At 38.9% G+C, this 21,692-nt stretch overlaps 1 non-coding gene across 1 annotated transcript; it reads right to left on the minus strand.

The window, feature by feature from the left end:
• Positions 1-5,482: 5,482 nt before the first annotated feature.
• On the minus strand, positions 5,483-5,590 carry LOC112799117 (small nucleolar RNA R71). The gene has a single exon (XR_003200694.1). It is a non-coding gene; the product is annotated as a small nucleolar RNA R71 (small nucleolar RNA).
• Positions 5,591-21,692: the final 16,102 nt, after the last annotated feature.

A 21,692-nucleotide genomic window follows, 5' to 3' on the forward strand; every position in this document is an offset into this window, starting at 1 on the left:
TGAGTAAGTTCATAAGAGTGCTTCATCACTTGACAACTTGGGTTAACTAACCCGGAATTGTAAACTGAAAATTCACAATCAAGAGAAACCTTGCCACAAAATATTTAGTAACCCAAAGAGGTGCTGGACACCAAGGCCTAAAGAGTAAATAACAAACCATGTGCCTATGGTGTGTTTGTGCTGAGAAGAGACTTGGGTGATTAAGTCCTTAGGGGTGTTTCAATACCTAGCACCTTGAACCAACTGGTTCGGGAGTGTTGGCTGAAAACCTATCCTAAAGAGTTGCCTCAAAAACGGAACACTGAGCTATAATGAAGAACAAGTTCTAAGTAAAAAGAAAAACAAGGAAATCAAAAACCAAGGATGAATAAGAAGAGGTTATAGCAGTATGCTAGTTGATGGTTGATGAGCGAATAATTTATATGCTTTTTGGCATTGTTTTTAGGTAGTTTTTAGTATGTTTTAGTTACTTTTTAATATATTTTTATTATTTTTTATGCAAAAATTACATTTATGGACTTTACTATGAGTTTGTGTGTTTTTCTATGATTTTAGGTATTTTTCTATGCAAAAATCTAATTCAGAGGCTGAGAAAGGACTGTAGATGCTGTTAGATTCTGACCTCCTTGCACTCAAAATAAATTTTCTGGAGCTACAGAAACCCAATTGGCGCGCTCTCAATTGCGTTGGAAAGTAGACATCTTGGGCTTTCTAGAAATGTATAATAGTGCATACTTTGACGGAGATTTGATGGCCCAAACTGGCGTCCAAATGCCCACCAGAGACCCCCCTTTTTTGGAGTAAAACACCAGAACTGGCACCAAAGCTGACGTTTAACTCCAAGGACGGCCTATGCAAGTGAAAGCTTTAAGGCTCAGCCCAAACTCACACCAAGTGGGCCCCGAAAGTGGATTTCTGCACTATCTACTCATTTTCTGTAAACCTAATTTACTAGTTTAGTATAAATAGCACTTTTTACTATTGTATTTAGAGTCTTTGACCTTTATGGGAGTTCTTCGAACCCTTTTTGGGGGCTGGCCATTCGACCATGCCTAAACCTTTTGTTCTTATGTATTTTCAATGGTGGAGTTTCTACACCTCATATATTAAGGTGAGGAGCTCTGCTGTTCCTCGAGTATTAATGCAAGTATTATTGTTCTTCTATTCTATTCACGCCTACTTCTCGTCCGAGATATACTCTTGTACTTAATTCAGTTAAGTTAGAATGAAGGAGTGATCCATGACAATCACTCAATCTTTGTTACTCGCTTAGCCAAGATCCGCGTGCCTGACAACCACAAAGTGGTCTACATGATGTTCAACGTAGTCATTGGATGACAGCTGGAGTATATTCTCTTTGGTCTCTGACCCACGGATCTGAATCACCTCTCCTGACAACAGAGCATTCGAATCCGTGACATTAGAACCTTCGTGGTATAAGCTAGAACCAATTGGCAACATTCTTGAGATCCGAAAAGTCTAAACCTTGTCAGTGGTATTCCGAGTAGGATCTGGGATGGGATGACTGTGACGAGCTTCAAACTCATGACTGTTGGGCGTAGTGACAATGTGCAAAAGAATAAATGTATTCTATTTCGACATGATCGAGAACCAACAGCTGATTAGCCATGCAGGAAACTGTAGAGGACATATTTTTACTAAGAGAACGGATGGTAGCCATTGACAATGGTGATCCACCAACATACAGCTTGCCATGGAAGGGAGTACGCATGATTGGATGAGGACAGTAGGAAAGCTAAGGTTCAGAGGCAACAAAGCATCTCCAAACGCTTATCTGAAATTCTCAGCAAGGAACTACATAAGTGACTTTATTTTATTTTATGTTTTATTATTCTTTCTACTATCAAACCTCATAACCATTTGAATCCGCCTGACTGAGATTTACAAGATGACCATAGCTTGCTTCAAGCCGACAATCTCCGTGGGATTGACCCTTACTCACGTAAGGTATTACTTAGACGACCCAGTGCACTTGCTGGTCAGCTAGGCGGAGTTGTGAAAAGTGTGAATCACAATTTCGCATACCAATGCTTATCAGCTAAGAGTCAATAAAACTAAGCTGCAACATTGTCTGCATAAAACCTCACAAATTAATTTCAATCACTTGCTGATATGGACATGTATTTTCTTCCGTTTCATTCATTCTTCTCATAATTCAGTGCTTGCTTGGAGACAAGCAAGAATTATGTTTAGTGTTGTGATGCCAAGGCATCTTAGGCTAGTTTCACTAGCATTTTACTTTTGATTTCATTAGGTTTTATGTACTTTCTTGTTCCATAAGTAAGCTTTTGGATTAAAAGTTCAAACACACCTTGATTCATGCAAACATAGTTACTTTGATGCTTTTTCATGAGATTTATGCCATAATTACTTGTATGCTAAGAATGATTCAATCTCTCAGGATATTAGCAAGGCTTTGATGTATGTATTACTTGATCATAGGTGAAGAAAAGCATGGAAGGAAGTTGAAGAATGACCATGGAAAAAAAGAAGAGGAAGCATCGTTGGTGGCCAAAGTTGGACCACCAACATTGCCTCAAACGTTGAGAGGAAAGGCTCTGCAGAATTTTGATACCTACGTTGGAGGAAGCGTTGGTGCATGACGAATCCAAATTTTATGATATATTTTGGTATGATTTGAGTGGATTTCATCATATAAACCCACATTTATTCATCCAAATAGCATGCATTTGAGATTTCTTCCTAAAGTGTGCTTAATTGTGAAAACATGCTTTTTAGGCCTTAAAATATATAAAATTAATTCACTTTAATCCCATTTGGTGCCATGATGTATTTTTTGAGTGATTTCAGGTTTCCAAGGCAAGTATGGGATGGAAGAAGTGAAAAGAAAAGCATGCAAAAGGAAGAAATCATGAAGAAAATGAAGTTTGGAAGCTGTTGCAAAGGTGCGTACGCACAACGGTGACTTCATGCAAGGATGTGTATGCACCAAATGTCGTGCGTACGCATGATGAGAAGGGAGTACACATGATTGGATGACGACAGTAGGAAAGCAAAGGTTCAGAGGCAACAAAGCATCTCCAAACGCTTATCTGAAATTCTCACCAAGGAACTACAAAAGTGACTTTATTTTATTTTATGTTTTATTGTTCTTTTTACTATCAAACCTCGTAACCATTTGAATCCGCCTGACTGAGATTTACAAGATGATCATAACTTGCTTCAAGCCGACAATCTCCATGGAATTGACCCTTACTCACGTAAGGTATTACTTGGACGTCCAAGTGCACTTGCTGGTTAGCTATGCGGAGTTGTGAAAAGTGTGAATCACAATTTTGCATACCTAGTTTTTGGCGCCGTTGCTAGGGATTGTTCGAGTATGGACAACTGACAGTTCATCTTGTTTCTTAGATTGGGTAATTTTTGTTTTATTTTCAAAAAATACAAAAAATGTTTAATAAAATCATAAAAACCAAAAAAATATTGTGTTTCTTGTTTGAGTCTAGTGTCAAATTATAAGTTTGGTGTCAATTGCATGTTTTCAAATTTTCTCAATTTTTCAAAAAAAAAATTCATGCATTGTGTTCTTCATTGATCTTCAAGTTGTTCTTGATGATTTTCCTTGTTCTGATCTTTAAATTCTCCTGTTTTGTGTCTTTTCCTGTTTTTCATATGCATTTTCAAATCCATAGTCTCTAAACATTAAAAATTTCTAAGTTTGGTGTCTTGCATATCTTTCTTTTCTTAAAAATTTTCAAAAATATGTCCTTGATGTTGATCATGATCTTCAAAGTGCTCTTGGTGTTCATCTTGACATTCAAAGTGTCCTTGCATGCATTACTTGTTTTGTTGTTGCATTTTTATGTTTTATTTCATTTTGTTGTTTTTCTCTCTCTTCATTAAAAATTCAAAAATAAAAATATCTCTTTTCAAGTGAATAATACAGAGAAATGAAGATTTAGAACATACAGCAGAGGAATCACAGAGAAAAAGCTGGGCGTTTAGAAAAACATCCAGTAAGGAAGGAATTCTGGCATTTAACGCCAGCAAGGGTATCTGGCAAGGCGATAAACGCCAGAATGGATAGCATCCTGGGCGTTTAACGCCTGGATGACATATGGGAGGTAATTTCATTTCAAATTTAACTTTTTTTCAAATTTTCATATTTTAATTCATAATTTTAAAATCTTATCTTTTCACATTTTCAAAAACTCCTTGCTAACAATTAACGTTTTGATTCAAAAATTTCAAGTTTATTACTTTCTTGTTAAGAAAGGTTCAATCTTTGAATTCTAGAATCATGTCTTTTAGTTTCTTGTTAGTCAAGTCATCAATTTTAAAAATAAAATTTTTTTCCCTTTTTAATTTTCTTTTCAACCATATTATTTTAAAAAAAATAAAATCTTTTTCAACCATATATTTTCAATCATATCTTTTTAAAAATCAAATTTTCTTCAATTATATCTTTGCAATCATATCTTTTTAAAATCATATCTTTTTTAATCAAATCTTTTTCAATCAAATATTTTTTAATCATATCTTTTTAAATTTTGATTTCAAAATCTTTTCTCTAACTTCTTATCTTTTCAAAATTATTTTCAACTCTTTTTTAACTAATTACTATTTCTTATCTTTTTCAAAACCACCTAACCACTTTTCCACTTCCAATTTTCGAAAATCACTAACCCCTTTTTCAAAAATCTTTTTAATTAACTAATTATTTTAAATTCTAATTTTATGTTATTTCTTTTAAAATTTTTGAAAACTCTCTTTCTCTCATCTCTTTCTATTTATTTTATTTAATTGCTAATATTCCTCCTCCACTAATCTAAAAAATTTTCGAACTCACCTCATCTCTTTTCTCATTCTTCTACTCCTTTTCCTCTGACACATCAAGGAATCTCTATACTGTGGCATAGAGGATTCCACTACTCCCTTTTGTTCTATTCTTTTTCATATGAACAGAAACAGGGATAAAAACATTGTTGTTGAAGCTGATGCTGAACCTGAAAAAACTCTAAAGAAGAAGCTAAGAGAAGCTAAAGCACAACACTCCAGAGAGAACCTTTCAGAGAATTTCGAAAAAGAATTAGACATGACAGCGGAACCCAACAACAATGCCAGAGATGTAAGGAAGATGCTTAGTGACTATACTGCACCAACTTTCAACTTTTATGGAAGAATCATCTCAATTCCTGCCATTAGAGCAAACAACTTTAAGCTTAAGCCTCAATTGGTTTCTCTAACGCAACAGAATTGCAAGTTTCATGGACTTCCATCGGAAGATCCTCATCAGTTCTTAGTAGAATTCTTGCAAATCTGTGATACTGTTAAGACCAATGGGGTTGATCCCGAGGTCTACAGACTTATGCTTTTCCCCTTTGCTGTAAAAGACAAAGCTAGAACATGGTTGGACTCACAACCTAGAGAAAGCCTGAACTCTTGGGACAAGTTGGTCAATGCTTTCTTGACCAAATTCTTTCCACCTCAAAAGATGAGCAAGCTTAGAGTGGAAGTCCAAACCTTCAAACAGAAGGAAGGTGAATCCCTCTATGAAGCTTGGGAAAGATACAAGCAATTAACCAAAAGGTGTCCTTCTGACATGCTTCGAGAATGGAGGATCATATGTATATTCTATGATGGTCTGTCTGGAATGTCAAAGATGTCATTGGACCATTCTTCTGGTGGATCCCTTCATCTAAAAACACCTGTAGAAGCCCAGGAACTCATTGAGATGGTTGCAAATAACCAGTACATGTGATGCCAGGGCATCTTGGTCAGTTTAACTGACCTTTTCTTTACTATTTTAGGGTAGTTTCATGCATTTTCTTAGAAAATAAGCATGTTTTGGGTAAAAATACACTTACATCTTGATTCAAGCAAACATTGTGAACTTTACATGATTTCATGAGAATTATGCATGAATTGAATGATAAAATGGATGATGCATGATCTCATGATTTAGAACCAAGCTTTGATGCACTTTATTTGCTTGATTTCAGGACAAAGGAAGCAAGGAAGAGCCACGTTAGCAGCCATGTTAGTCTAACTAACGTGACCACTAATGTGGAATGGGAGTAAGTTTGCAGCGTTAATGGAAAAAGTGATCGCTAATAACACCTTCAAAAGCCATCATAGCCCACATTAGTTGCCACGTTAGTTACATTAACGTGGGAGCTAACGTGGAAAGGAAAGGGGAGCTCCAACGTTAGTGGTAAAGGTGAACACCACTAACGTTCCAAAAGGCCACACATAGCCACATTAAGAGTCACGTTAATCCAATTAACGTGAACTCTAACGTGAAAGGAGAAAGAAATTGCCAACATTAGTGACACTCACCTTTGTCACTAACGTTGGACTAAGCCAATATTGCCTACGTTAGTGGTCATGTTAAGACCACTAACGTGAAGGGTAACGTGGAGCAAGGAATGATAGGCCAACATTAGTGACACTCACCTTTGTCACTAACATTGGAGATGGCAATTACTACCACGTTAGTGATCACGTTAATGCAATTAACGTGAGGCACTAACGTGGGAAGAAGGGGTGTTTTGAAGCGTTAGTGACAAAGGTGAGTGTCACTAACACCCTCAAAGCTTGGGCATGCCCACGTTAAGGGCCACGTTAGTTACACTAACGTGGATCACTAACGTAGGGAAGAGAAGCAAGGAGCAACGTTATTGGTAAAGGTGAATACCAATAACGTTTGTGAAAGACTAAGGAGCAATGTTATTGGTAAAGGTGAATGGCAATAACATTTGTGAAGGACTAAGAGGCAACGTTAGTGGTCACGTTAGTGCCACTAACGTTGAAGTTAATGTGGATCAATTTGGTTTGGAGCGTTAGTGAAAAAGGTTATCGTCACTAACATTTTTGAACCCAAATTTACACTTAACGTTAACACCACTAACGTCCTAACTAACGTCCACCCATGCCTGACTCACACTTTTTCTGCAAGCAAAGCTGATCCCACGAAAGATTGTAACTGCTTTAACTCAAGATCAAAGGCCAATATCCAAGACTTGAAGAGCTGACTAGAAGATCAAGAAGAGTAGTATATATAGAAGTAGTTTTAAACTAGAAGGAGGCTTGGCATTATTGGGAACTACATTCTGTATATTTACTTTTCTTGCAAATTCTAGTTTACTTTCTGAATGCACTCTTCTCTATCATCTTCCGTTTTCAGAGCTATGAACAACTAAACCCCTTTTCATTGGGTTAGGGAGCTCTGTTGTAATTTGATGGATCAATTATAGTTTTCATTTTTCTTGCTCTTTCTTTTCTCTTGATTTACTAGAAAGCTTTCGATCCTAAATCAATTGGTTATTTGTCTTGGAAAAGAAACTCTCCATAAATGGATCTCTGATGAGCGGATAATTTATACGCTTTTTGGCATTATTTTTAGGTAGTTTTTAGTACGGTCTAGCTACTTTTAGGGATGTTTTTATTAGTTTTTATGCAATTTCACATTTCTGGACTTTACTATAAGTTTGCATTTTTTTCTATGATTTCAGGTATTTTCTGGCTAAAATTGAGGGATCTGAGCAAAAATTTGATTCATGCTGAAAAAGGACTGCTGATGTTGTTGGATTCTGACCTCCCTGCACTCGAAATGATTTTTTTGGAGCTACAGAAGTCCAATTGGTGCGTTCTCAATTGCGTTGGAAAGTAGACATCCAGGGCTTTCCAGCAATATATAATAGTTTATAGTTTTCTCAATGATAAATGGCGTAAAATGGTGTTAAATGCCAGAAATAGGTTACAAGTTGGAGTTAAACGCCTAAAACAGGTTACAACCTGACGTTTAACTCCAGAAATAGCCCAGGCACGTGAAAAGCTCATGTCTCAGCCCCAGCACACACCAAGTGGGCCCCAGAAGTGGATTTCTGCACTATCTATCTCAGTTTACTCATTTTCTGTAAATCTAGGTTACTAGTTTAGTATTTAAACAACTTTTAGAGATTTATTTTGTATCTCATGACATTTTAGATCTGAACTTTGTATTTCTGATGGCATGAGTCTCTAAACCCCATTATTGGGGGTGAGGAGCTCTGCTGTGTCTCGATGAATTAATGCAATTACTTCTGTTTTCCATTCAAACACTTTAATTTGGAAATACATGTGGTATAATCAGTGACCCTACTTCATCTCTTCCCATGAGCAATTAAATCAAGGAATTGGGTAATTTTTCTTGCTTAGAGAGATTGGGTTGCTAAGAAATTGGGATCCAATCACTTAAGATTGCCAAGGAGATCAATGAATGCATTGATTGAGGAAGAGATGAGAATGAACTTGATCCGGAGAATGCAACATCTCCTAAGCCCAATAAATTCCCCATTTCTGATCTTACCCATTCTCTTTACATTCTGCCATTTACTTTCATGTTCATCTCCCCAAATCCTCATTTAAGATTCTGCAATTTACTTTCTACAATTTACTTTCCGCCATTTATTTCTAGCATTTACATTTTCTGTCATTTGCTTTCCCGCCATTTAATTTTCTGCAATTATTAACTCAACTTCTGCGTAACTCAAGTAGAACATTCCTCCAATTAAAGTTGCTTTACCAGTCAATCCCTGTGGGATTCAACCTCACTATATTGTGAGTTTTTACTTGACGACAATTCGGTATACTTGCCAAAGGAAAATTTGTTGAGAGACAAGTTTCCATGCATCAAGTTTATGGTGCCGTTGCCGGGAATTGATTTTGTATCAACAATGATTAAGTTGCAGGATAACTAGATTGAGCAATTTTCTTTATTTTGATTATTTCATCTTAGTCATTTACTTCCAATTTTTCTATTTTGTTTCTGTTTTCTTTCTTCTTCATCTGTTTTCCTGGCTATCTACCATTTAGTTCACTAACCCACTAACTGTTTGATACATTGCACCACTCACACTAACAGCCATTCTAACAAGAGTAATTTCTTTATTTATCTTCTTTCTTGCTTTTTGCTCTGTTGGTTGTATGACAGGTAGAAGAAGCGGAGCTTCAACTTCCTTTGATTCTAAACCTGAGAGGACCTTCCTTAGATTAAGGAGGGAAGCAAGAGGGAAGAGAGTCATTGGTGCTGAGGAAGAGGAGGAGTATTTTAAAACAGACATGGAGGAGAATATAGAGAACCACCAGGAAGAAGAAGCTCACAACCATGCCAGAGAAGGCCCAGTGAATCATGATGGGTAAGAGAGAAGAGTTCTAGGCTCTTACATCTACCCAAACCCAGGAAATTATGGAAGTAGCATCCAAAAGCCAACCATACATGCCAATAACTTTGAACTGAAGCCCCAGTTCATCACCCTTGTTCAGAACAACTGTGCATTCGGAGGAAGTACCCAAGAAGACCCCAATTAACATCTAACCACATTTTTAAGAATATGTGATACTGTGAAGTCTAATGGTGTTCATCCGGATGTCTATAGACTACTTTTGTTCCCTTTTTCACTTAGGGACAAAGCATCTAAATGGTTGGAATCTTTCCTGAAGGAGAGTTTAGCAGCCTGGGAAGATGTGGTGAACAAATTCTTGGCAAGATTCTATCCTCCTCAAAGAATTAACAAGTTGAGAGCTGAGGTACAAACCTTCAGGCAACAAGATGCTGAAACTCTCTATGAGGCATGTGAGAAGTTTAAGGACTTAACAAGAAGGTGTCCACCAGACATGTTCAATGAATGGGTTCAACTGCACATTTTCTATGAGGGTCTTTCTTATGAATCAAAGAAGGATGTAGACCACTCATACGGGGATCTCTAAACAAGAAAAAGACCATTGAAGAAGCCATAGATGTCATCGAGACTGTAGCTAAGAATGACTATTTTTATGCTTCTAAAATGAGCAACACTCGAGGAGTGATAGAGCTAAACCATATGGATGCACTGCTGGCTCAAAACAAGATGATCACCAAGCAGTTAGCTGACCTTACCAAAAGGATGGAAGAGAACTAAGTCGCAGCAGTCAATACTTCACCACCAGCTCGAGAAGGAGTAAATACAGAGGAAGAGAGTTACTGGGAACAAGCCAATTATATTGGGAACTCACCTAGGCAGGCCCATGACCCATACTCTAAAACTTATAATCCGGGTTGGATGAACCACCCAAACTTTGGGTGGGGAAATCAACAAGATCAAGGCCAGGATCAAAGACGTCACAACCCCAACAACAATGCAACTCACCAACATTCCACGTAGAGATCATATCAGCACCCACCCAATAGTACCTCTCAACATCCACATCAAAATCAAAATGGCCTTTCTCACCCCTCCTACCTCAGTTCACCATCACCACCCGAAGATAGACTCTCCAGAATTGAGACTCTACTTGAAGATATATTCAAGGAAGTTCAAGACAGTAAAGCATTCCGGGAAGAAATGCGATCCAATATGTAAAATCAAGATGCTGCCATCAAGAAATTTGAAAGACAAATTAGCTACTTATTCAAGCAAGTCCCTAGCCATAATATTCGCAGCAATACTAATTCAACCTCAAGGGAGGAGTGTCAAGCTATCACTCTCAGAAGTGGGAAGGAATTGAAGAAGACTTCCAAGAAACCACAAGAGAATAACTCAAATGAAAAGGAAAAGAGACAAGATGAAGTTAGAGTTTCCACTCCTAATTCACATCAAGAAGGAGAAGTACTGAAGTCATACGTTACAAAAGCCCCATACCCTCAGCAATTGAAAAAGAGGGGAGAGGACAGCCAATTCTCAGGATTCTTAGAAATTACAGATTAACATACCCTTTGCTGAAGCAATAGAAAAAATGCCACTCTATTCCAAGTTCTTGAAGGAGTTGATGACCAAGAAGAGAAGCTGGAAGAACAACGAGACTATGATACTAACCGAAGAATGTAGTGCCATCATTCAGGCACAAATTACCCCAGAAATTGAAGGATCCTGGGAGCTTTCAAATTCCTTATATCATAGGGGAAATCATAGTGGAAAAGGCTTTATGTGATTTAGGAGCTTGCATAAATCTGATGTCCTTAGCAATGATGATAAAAATGAGGATTAAAGAGGCCAAGCCAATAAGAATTGCCCTGCAACTGGCAGACCAATCATTCAAGTTTTCTCACGGAATAGTAGAAGACTTGTTGGTGAAGGTAGGAGACTTTAGCTTCCCAGCAGACTTTGTAGTGTTGGATATGGAGGAAGGAGCCAAGACCTCTATCATCCTAGGAAGGCCATTCTTAGCCACTGCCGGAGCCATCATTGATGTCCAAAAGGATGAACTTATCCTTAGACTACATGAGGGGAAAATGATATTCAATGTATTCAAGGGCATGAGTTACCCACAAGACTCATTGGGAGAATGTATGAGGTTGGATTCAGTGGAAGCTGTAGTGCAAGAGACTTTTGAAGAGGAAGAACTTGAGGGGTTGACAGAAGAAGAGGAATCAGCATCAAGGGAAGAGGCTGCGACAACTGAGGTTCATGTTCAAGGCACACTAGAGGAGAAGAATGAAAGAAAAGAAGCACCTAAACTTGAACTAAAGGCACTGCCGCCCACTCTCAAGTATGTATATTTAGGAGAGAATAAAAGCTATCCAGTGATCATAAACTCAGCCCTCAGCCGAGAACAAGAGGAGGAATTACTCCAAGTATTGCAAAAGCATAAGGATGCCCTTGGATGGACACTTGCTGACTTGAAGGGAATCAGTTCAGCCATATGCATGCATAAAATACTGTTAGAAGATGATGCCAATCCTTCCATTCAACCCCAAAGGAGGCTGAATCCAGTCATAAAGGAAGTGATACCGAAGGAAGTCATAAAGCAGTGGCAGGGAGGGGTAATCTACCTAATTTCGGATAGCCCATGGGTCAGCCTCGTCCAAGTGGTCCCCAAGAAAGGAGGAATCACTATAGTACCCAATGAAAGGAACGAGCTAATCCCTACAAGAAACGTCACAGGATGGAGGATGTGCATTGATTACAGAAAACTCAATGAAACCACAAGAAAATATCACTTTCCACTTCCCTTCATGGATCAGATGCTGGAAAGACTTATAGGATACGCATATTATTGTTTTCTAAATGGTTATTCAGGATATAACCAAATAGTGGTTGATCCAAGAGACCAGGAGAAAACATCATTTACTTGCCCATATGGAGTGTTTGCCTAAAGGCGCATGCCATTTGGGCTATGTAATGAACCTGCAACTTTTCAACGCTGCATGCTTTTTATCTTCTTGGATATGATATAGAAGTTCATTGAAGTCTTTATGGATGACTTTTTAGTATTCGGGGATTCCTTTCCTAATTGCCTAAATAATCTTGCCTTGGTATTAAAAAGATGTCAAGAGACCAATCTGGTCTTGAATTAGGAAAAATGTCACTTTATGGTGACAGAAGGAATAGTCCTTAGCCATAAAGTTTCTAACCAAGGCATTGAGGTAGACAGAGCTAAGGTGGAACTAATTGAAAAATTACATCCACTGAGTGATGTCAAGGCAATTAAGAGCTTTTTAGGGCATGATGGCTTCTACAGAAGATTTATTAACGATTTTTCAAAGATAGCCAAGCCCTTAAGCAATCTTCTTGTGTCTGATACCCCATTTATCTTTGATGAAAAGTGCATGCTAGCATTCGAAAACTTGAAAAAGAAGCTATCCTCAGCTCCTATCATCACCCCACCTGATTGGAACTTACCATTCGAATTGATGTGTGATGCATCTGATTTTATAGTTGGGGCAGTACTAGGATAGAGGAAAGATAATTTGGTGCATGTCATATACTATGCCAGCAAGGTCCTCAATGACACTTAAAGAAATTATACCACTACTGAATAGGAGTTGTTGGCAATAGTTTTTACATTTGACAAATATAGATCATACCTCATTGGCTCTAAAGTGATTGTTTTCACCGATCACAAAGCACTTAAATATCTATTTGCCAAACAGGAATCAAAACCAAGACTGATAAGATGGATCTTATTGTTGCAGGAATTCAATATTGAGATTAGAGACAAAAAGGGGTGTGGAGAACAAGGTAGCAGATCATCTATCCAAGATCCCTTGTGAGAAAATTGGTACACATGATACAAGTGTAAATGAGTTCTTTCCAGATGAACAGTTAATGTTGGTTCACAAGGCACCCTGGTTTGCAGATATTACCAATTTTAAGGCAATTGTTGACTTGCCTCCTGGAATCAACAAACATCAAAGAAGAAAACTCATCAATGATGCTAAATATTTCATTTGGGATGAGCCATATCTCTTTAAGAAGTGCTCAGATGGAATCCTTAGGAAGTGCATTTTAGAAGAAGAAGGATGAGAGGTCCTATGGAATTGCCATAGTTCTAGCTATGGAGGTCATTTTGGAGGAGAAGGAACCGCAGCAAAGGTATTGCAATGCGGGTTCTTCTGGCCTACTATCTTCAAGGATGCCAAGGAACCGGTGAGGAGCTGCGATGAGTGTCAGAGGGCTGGAAATCTACCTAAGAGAAATGAGATGCCACATCAATTCATCTTAGAACTCGAACTGTTTTATGTATGGGGGATCGACTTCATGGGACCATTCCCAACCTCATATTTGAACAAGTATATTTTGGTGGTAGTGGACTATGTATCTAAGTTGGTGGAGGCCGTGGCAACCCCAACAAATGACAACAAGGTGGTCATGAACTTTCTTAGAAAGAATATCTTCAGCCGATTTGGAGTACCACGAGCCCTCATCAGCGATGGAGGGAGTCATTTTTGCAACTGACCATTAGAGACTCTACTCCTAAGATATGGGGTGAAGCATAAGGTTGCCACACCTTATCATCCCCAAACAAGTGGGCAAATCGAGATATCCAACAAAGAGTTTAAAAGGATCTTGGAAATTACTGTGGGGGCATCAAGAAAGGACTGGTCGAAAAAGTTGGATGATGCTCTTTGGGCGTATAGGACAGCCTTCAAAACACCAATTGGGATGTCCCCATATCAGCTGGTGTATGGAAAGTCCTGTCACTAACCATTAGAGCTGGAGCACAAAGCCTTTTGGGCTCTCAAGATACTAAACCTCGACAGCACTGCTGCTAGTGAAAAAAGGGTCTTGCAGCTGCAAGAACTGGAAGAGTTTAGGTCTCAAGCCTATGAAAACGCCAAAATCTAAAAGGAAAATGTAAAAAGGAGACATGATCTCAACCTGGCACCAAGAAGTTTCGAAGAAGGACAACATGTACTCATCTACAACTCCAAACTGAGACTCTTCCCTGGAAAACTCAAATCAAGGTGGTCGGGACCCTTTCTGGTCACAAAGGTATCACCTTATGGACACATAGAAATCATGAAAGAAAGCTCAAGGAGGAAATTCACTGTGAATGGGCAAAGACTCAAACACTACATGGGCAATATGGGGGAAGGCCCTAAACAGAAGTATAATCTCAACTAAAGAAGCAACCGTCGAACTAGCGACGCTAATAAAAGCGCTTTGTTGGGAGGTAACCCAACTTGAGGTAGTTTTCTTTTCATTATTATCTCAATAAAAGATTCAAGTAGAGTTCTCTGTATTGTGAGGAGCTAAGTTTGGTGTTGCACACCAAAACAATCCAAGCGTGAATGTGAAACTCTAAGTTTGGTGTTCCACCAAAGACTCCATCTGAAAATCGCATTGCAACCCTTCAATGATAAAGCATTTGCTCTAACAATCAGAGAAACTACTTGATAGATGCTTAGTTTCTAGTTCATAGTTTGCTTTTCTAGTTCATAGTTGTTTTCTTAATAAAAGCACAAGAGGTTTCTGCATGTATTCAATTTACTAAGTTTGGTGTTCACACACAAAATTAAGTTCAAAAATTCACAAGTATACGTGCATGCTAACTGTTTTTCAAGTGCTTGGGGAACAAGAAACTTCCAATAGTTTTATAGGAATTTAATCAATCCCTTGGAATAACCATACACCATCATCCAAGGAGACAAATAAGGATGCAAAACCTAGGATGATGATGACAAGGAAGAAATAGGAAGACATCAAGAGGTTGTATTGTATTTAACTATCTCTGAGTTGTAGTACTTTAATTGAAAGTATGATTGAATATTGTTCTCAGAGACATTCATATTCTGCTTGTTCCTCTTTATTCACATATCAGGGTTACTGGTCTAAGTTCCCAGTTTTCATTTTCACCCTGCTAAATTGTATGCTTGCCCTTTAAGCTAACTAAAAGAAAATGCTATGAAAAACCAGAGTAGGGTTCATCTTGTGAAGCGAGTTCTCAATGTTTGTGGTGTGGTAATTAATTAGCTAAGTTGGTTCACTAACAAGGTATACAGGCAACTAGATGTTCTGAATCATATGCTTGAAGCACATTCTATGAGACTAGCTAAACAACAAGATCCTAATAAGAAAAAGGAAAAGAATAGTGAGAGTTTAAAAAAGAAAGAGAGTAAGAAATAAGGCTAGGCACCTGATGACTTGCATCATCTACCGTTCTTTCTTGCATAAAGAAGACCATGAAAGAGCACAAATCTCATTTGATCAGTACAATTCATGCATTATTTGATGAATATTATGGTACACTACTTTGAGATGAGTTGTGCTGAATTGTAGGTAAAAAATGTATAAAAAATGGGTAGAAGACAAGCAAAGAGCTGGGCGTGTGAAACTGGCATGTCACTTGAGAGCAAACGCCACAAAAGTGCACTGGCGTGGCACGCCAGGAACGAAGCGTGGCACGCCAGTACTAAATTCCAGAAGGTAGATCCAAGCATGCATGTGGGCGTGGCACACCAGGGACTGGGCGTGGCACGCAAGTAATAGATTCCAGAGAGCAAAAAGAGGAGACACATGAAGGGCGTTGCACGCCAGGCTGGGCGTGGCACGCCGGATCCATCAACTGCTATGGGCGTGCCACTTGAAGTCGAAGGCGTGGCACGCCAGCTCCAGAAAGTCACTTTGGCTTGCCACTTGAAGACCCAGGCGTGGCACGCCAAGCTTGAAGAGTGAACAAATACATGCGTGTGCCACTTGAAGTCGAAGGTGTGGCACGACAACCTCTTAACCTCACATAGGCATGCCACTTGAGCAACCAGGCGTGGCATGCCAATGCACAAGACAACACAAGCAAGAACTGGGCGTGCCACTTGGTGTCGAAGGCGTGGCACGACAATTCCAAAAAGTCAATTTGGCATGCCACTTGAAGGCCAAGGCGTGGCACACCACCCCTAGAATAAGAAAAGATCATGGGCATGGCACGCCAACCTGCAGGCGTGGCACGCTGGTATAATTTTTCAGAAAGGGTGGAAGTGGCCAATTACATGGGGCGTGCCACTTGAGCTTGAAGGCGTGGCACGCCATTCACTATTCCTCACTTAGGTGTGCCACTTGAGCAATAAGGCGTGGCGTGCCAAGCAGAGGGGTTATTCACCTAACATGGGCGTGGCATGCCAGTTAAATTTTCCAGACGCAATGAAAGTGGAGAAATCAAAGGGCGTGCCACTTGAGCTCGAAGGTGTGGCACGCCAACACAAGAATTCCACTTCGGCGTGCCACTTGAGTTCGAAGGCGTGGCACGCCAAGGTTGAAAGAGGGACGAGTGTGCCACTTAAGGGATTGAGCGTGACACGCCAAGCCATTTTGAAGGGCACGTGACACGCCTGAGAAGCACCAGCCACACGCCAGCTAAGGGGTCACGTTTATTTAGTGCTTTCTTTCCCTCCAAAATGTAATTTTCCCTTTTTCACTTCTGTAATTCTTTCATTTTACTAGGAGTAGTATATATACCCCAAAAGAGTACTAAAGAAGGGGTTAAGCAGTTAGTTCTAGATCCACTTTTACATTCCACTTTTGAGTACTTTCTAAGCTATGAGTAGCTAACTTCCCTCTCATTGAGAGAGGGAGCTCTGTTGTACTTGATGGATTGATAATAGTGAAATTCTTCTTCTCTTCATCTTCTCTTTGATTTGTGATGAGCGGATACTTTGTACGCTTTTTGGCATTGTTTTTAGTATGTTTTTAGTATATTTTAGTTAGTTTTTATTATATTTTTATTAGTTTTCAGTTAAAATTCACTTTTCTGGGCTTTACTATGAGTTTGTGTGTTTTTCTGTGATTTCAGGTATTTTCTGGCTGAAATTGAGGGTCCTGAGCAAAAATCTGATTCAGAGACCGAAAAGGACTGCAGATGCTGTTGGATTCTGACCTCCATACACTTGAAATGGATTTTCTGGAGCTACAGAAAGCCAATTGGCGCACTCTCAACGGCGTTGGAAAGTAAACATCCTGGGCTTTCCAGCAATATATAATAGTTCATACTTTGCCCGAGATTTGATGGCCTAAATCGGCGTTGCAAATCAGCTTCAGAATTCCCGGCGTTTAACGCCGGAACTGGCATAAGAATTGGAGTTAAACGCCCAAACTGGCATGAAAGCTGGCGTTTAACTCCAGAAAAAGTCTCTACACATCAAAGCTTCAAAGCTCAGCCCAAGCACACACCAAGTGGACCCCGGAAGTAGATTTTTAATTCATTTACTCATTTCTGTATACCCTAGGTTACTAGTTCACTATTAATAGGATCTTTTGACATTGTATCTGTACCTCATGACACTTTACACGTTTCTCATTGTATCTTCTATGGCATGAGTTTCTAAACCCCATGGTTGGGGGTGAGGAGCTCTGCCGTGTCTTGACGGATTAATGCAATTACTACTGTTTTTCATTCAATCACGCTTGCTTTTATTCTAAGATATCACTTGTTCCTAAACCTGATGAATGTGATGATCTGTGACACTCATCATCATTCTCACCTATGAACGTGTGCCTGACAACCACCTCTGTTCTACCTTAGATTGAGTAGATATCTCTTGGATTCCTTAATCAGAATCTTCGTGGTATAAGCTAGAATTGATGGCGGCATTCAAGAGAATCCGGAAGGTCTAAACCTTGTCTGTGGTATTCTGAGTAGGATTCAAGGATTGAATGACTGTGACGAGCTTCAAACTCCTGAGAACCAACAGATGATTAGCCGTGCTGTGACAGAGCGCGTTGAACATTTTCACTGAGAGGATGGGAGGTAGCCATTGACAACGGTGAAACCCTACATACAGCTTGCCATGGAAGGAGTCTTGCATGCTTGAAGAAGAAGATAGTAGAAAAGCAGAGATTTAGAAGATAGAGCATCTCCAAAACCTCAACCTGTTCTCCATTACTGCAAAACAAGTATTTATTTCATGTTCTTTTACTTTTTACAATCAACCCTGATAGTTATTGATATCCTGACTAAGAGTTACAAGATAACCATAGCTTGCTTCAAGCCGACAATCTCCGTGGGATCAACCCTTACTCACGTAAGGTATTACTTGGACGACCCAGTGCACTTGCTGGTTAGTTGTGCGGAATTGCAAAAGTGTGATTGCAATTTGGGACACAGAGATTTTGCTTTCTGATTAAAATTTTTTCAAACTTTCCTTTTTTGATCCATAATTTTCTACATAAACACATTTCAAACTTTCATTATTCACCTTCAAATTTTCAAAAATTAAAATCATTCTTCAAATCTCTCTCAAATCCTTCCCAAATCTTCTTCAAAAACTCAAATATTTCTCAAATTCTTTCCATATCTTCTCAAATCTTCTTCACAATTTTTGAAATCTCTCCCCCTCCCTTATAAATACATGTTCGGGCACCCCTTTCTCCCCACAATTCGAATTTGCTCTCCTCCTCTCTCCACTTTTTCCTTTCTTTTGCTTGAGGGCAAGCAAACCTCTAAGTTTGGTGTGCTTTTCCGTGATCACTAAGCCAAGAGTTATCAAGATCATGGCTCCTAAGGGAAAACAAACCAATTTAAGAGGCAAGAAAGAGAATAATCCAAAGAGTCTTTGGAATCAAGAGAAGTTCTTAACCAAAGAACATGAAGACCATTATCACAAAATAATAGGTCTGAGGTCAGTGATCCCGGAAGTCAAATTCGATCTAAAAGAAGATGAATATCCGGGGATCCAAGAGGAAATTTGAAACAGAGGATGGGAAGTTCTAACCAATCCTGAAATAAAGGTTGGAAGAAATATGGTTCAGGAATTCTACTCAAATCTGTGGCTGACAGATAAGCAGAGAATGACTGGAACTGCTTTCCATACTTACAGAACCATGGTCAGAGGGAAAGTTATTTACTTCCATCTGGACAAAATAAGAGAGGTCTTCAAATTGCCTCAACTGCAAGATGATCCTGAATCCTTTAATAGGAGAATGGTGAGAGCAGATAAGGGGTTGGATCAAGTTCTAGAAGACATTTACCTCCCTGGAACTAAGTGGATAACCAATTCAAAAGGTGTCCCAAACCAACTTAAAAGGGGAGACCTCAAACAAATTGCAAGAGGCTGACTAGACTTTATTGGGCATTCCATATTGCCCACTAGCAACCGTTCTGAGGTCACTATCAAGAGAGCAGTGATGATTCATTGCATTATGCTTGGAAGAGAAGTGGAGGTTCATCATCTGATTGCTTGTGAGATCTACACAATTGCAAACAAGAATTCCACTAAAGCCAAACTGGCTTACCCAAGCTTGATCTCCTTGCTCTGTAAAGAGGCTGGGGTGAAGATGGGAGTAAATGAATTCATACCCATTGAACATCCAATCACCAAGAAGTCAATGGAAGGACAAATGCAAGACAACTCTATCAAAAAGAGGGCGCAGGAGTTCCTCCCTGAATTTCCTGAAATTGACTACTGGGCTAGCCTAGAAGCATCTATCACCAAGTTGCAAGAAACGATGGAGCAACTTAAGGAAGAACAGCAGAATCAGAACTGCATGCTCTGCAAATTGCTAAAGGAACAAGAGAAGCAAAGGCGTGAACTTCAAGAGTTGAAACACTAAAAGCTCTCCCCTCAAGTTGAGGGAGCATCCACTTCTCAAAATCAAGGTCGTTGAGTCCTAACTCTGTGATAACCTCTATCATTAGGAGCCTATTTAAATTTTTGTTTTCTATTACAATTAGTCTTATCTTATATCTATTTTTGAGTCTTGTCCTTAATTCATGATTAATAAAATTTAAAGTTCATGTCGTAAAGCTATGAATGTCCTATGAATCCATCACCTCTCTTAAATGAAAAATGCTTTAATCACAAAAAAACAAGAAGTACAGGATTTCGAATTCATCTTTGAAACTAGTTAAATTAGTTTGATGTGGTGACAATGCTTTTTGTTTTCTGAATGAATGCTTGAACAGTGCATATGTCTTTTGAATTTGTTGTTTTAAGAATGTTAAAATTGTTGGTTCTTGAAAGAATGATGGAAAAGGAGAACTGTTATTGAGGATCTGAAAAATCATCAAATTGATTCTTGAAGCAAGAAAAAGCAGTGAATACTAAAAAAAAAAGTTGTGATCCAAGGCAAAAAGGTTCACCCAAGTATGTGTCTGTGGCATGTATGTATCCGGTGGTAATACTGGAAGACAGAGTGCTTTGGGCCATAGCCAAGACTCATAAAGTAGCTATGTTCAAGAATCATCATACTAAACTAGGAGAATCAATAACACTATCCGAGTTCTGAGTTCCTATGGATGCCAATCATTCTAAACTTCAAAGGATAAAGTGAGATGCCAAAACTGTTCAAAAGCAAAAAGCTACTAGTCCCGCTCATCTAATTGGAGCTAAGTTTCATTGATATTTTGGAGTCTATAGTATGTTCTCTTCTTTTTATCCTGTTTGATTTTTAGTTGCTTGGAGACAAGCAACAATTTAAGTTTGGTGTTGTGATGAGCGGATAATTTGTACGCTTTTTGGCATTGTTTTTAGTATGTTTTTAGTATATTTTAGTTAGTTTTTATTATATTTTAATTAGTTTTTAGTTAAAATTCACTTTTCTGGGCTTTACTATGAGTTTGTGTCTTTTTTTGTGATTTCAGGTATTTTCTGGCTGAAATTGAGGGTCCTGAGTAAAAATCTGATTCAGAGACCGAAAAGGACTGCAGATGCTGTTGGATTCTGACCTCCCTGCACTCGAAATGGATTTTCTGGAGCTTCAGAAGCTCAATTGGCGCGCTCTCAACGGCGTTGGAAAGTAGACATCCTGGGCTTTCCAGCAATTTATAATAGTCCATACTTTGTTCGAGATTTCATGGCCCAAACCGGCGTTGCAAGTCAGCTTCAGAATTCCCGGCGTTTAACGCCGGAACTGGCATAAGAATTGGAGTTAAACGCCCAAACTGGCATGAAAGCTGGCGTTTAACTCCAGAAAAAGTCTCTACACATGAAAGCTTCAAAGCTTAGTCCAAGCAGACACCAAGTGGACCCGGAAGTGGATTTTTAAGTCATTTACTCATTTCTGTATACCCTAGGTTACTAGTTCACTATTAATAGGATCTTTTGACGTTGTATCTGTACCTCATGACACTTTACACGTTTCTTATTGTATCTTCTACGGCATGAGTTTCTAAACCCCATGGTTGGGGGTGAGGATCTCTGCTGTCTCTTGATGGATTAATGCAATTACTACTGTTTTTCATTCAATCACGCTTGCTTTTATTCTAAGATATCACTTGTTTCTAAACCTAATGAATGTGATGATTTGTGACACTCATCATCATTCTCACCTATGAACGTTTGCCTGACAACCACCTCCGTTCTACCTTAGATTGAGTAGATATCTCTTGGATTCCTTAATCAGAATCTTCGTGGTATAAGCTAGAATTGATGGTGGCATTCAAGAGAATCCAGAAGGTCTAAACCTTGTCTGTGGTATTCTGAGTAGGATTCAAGGATTGAATGACTGTGACGAGCTTCAAACTCCTGAAGGATGGGC

Source organism: Arachis hypogaea, chromosome 4 (genome assembly GCF_003086295.3).
Source record: "Arachis hypogaea cultivar Tifrunner chromosome 4, arahy.Tifrunner.gnm2.J5K5, whole genome shotgun sequence".
Taxonomy (NCBI): domain Eukaryota; kingdom Viridiplantae; phylum Streptophyta; class Magnoliopsida; order Fabales; family Fabaceae; genus Arachis; species Arachis hypogaea.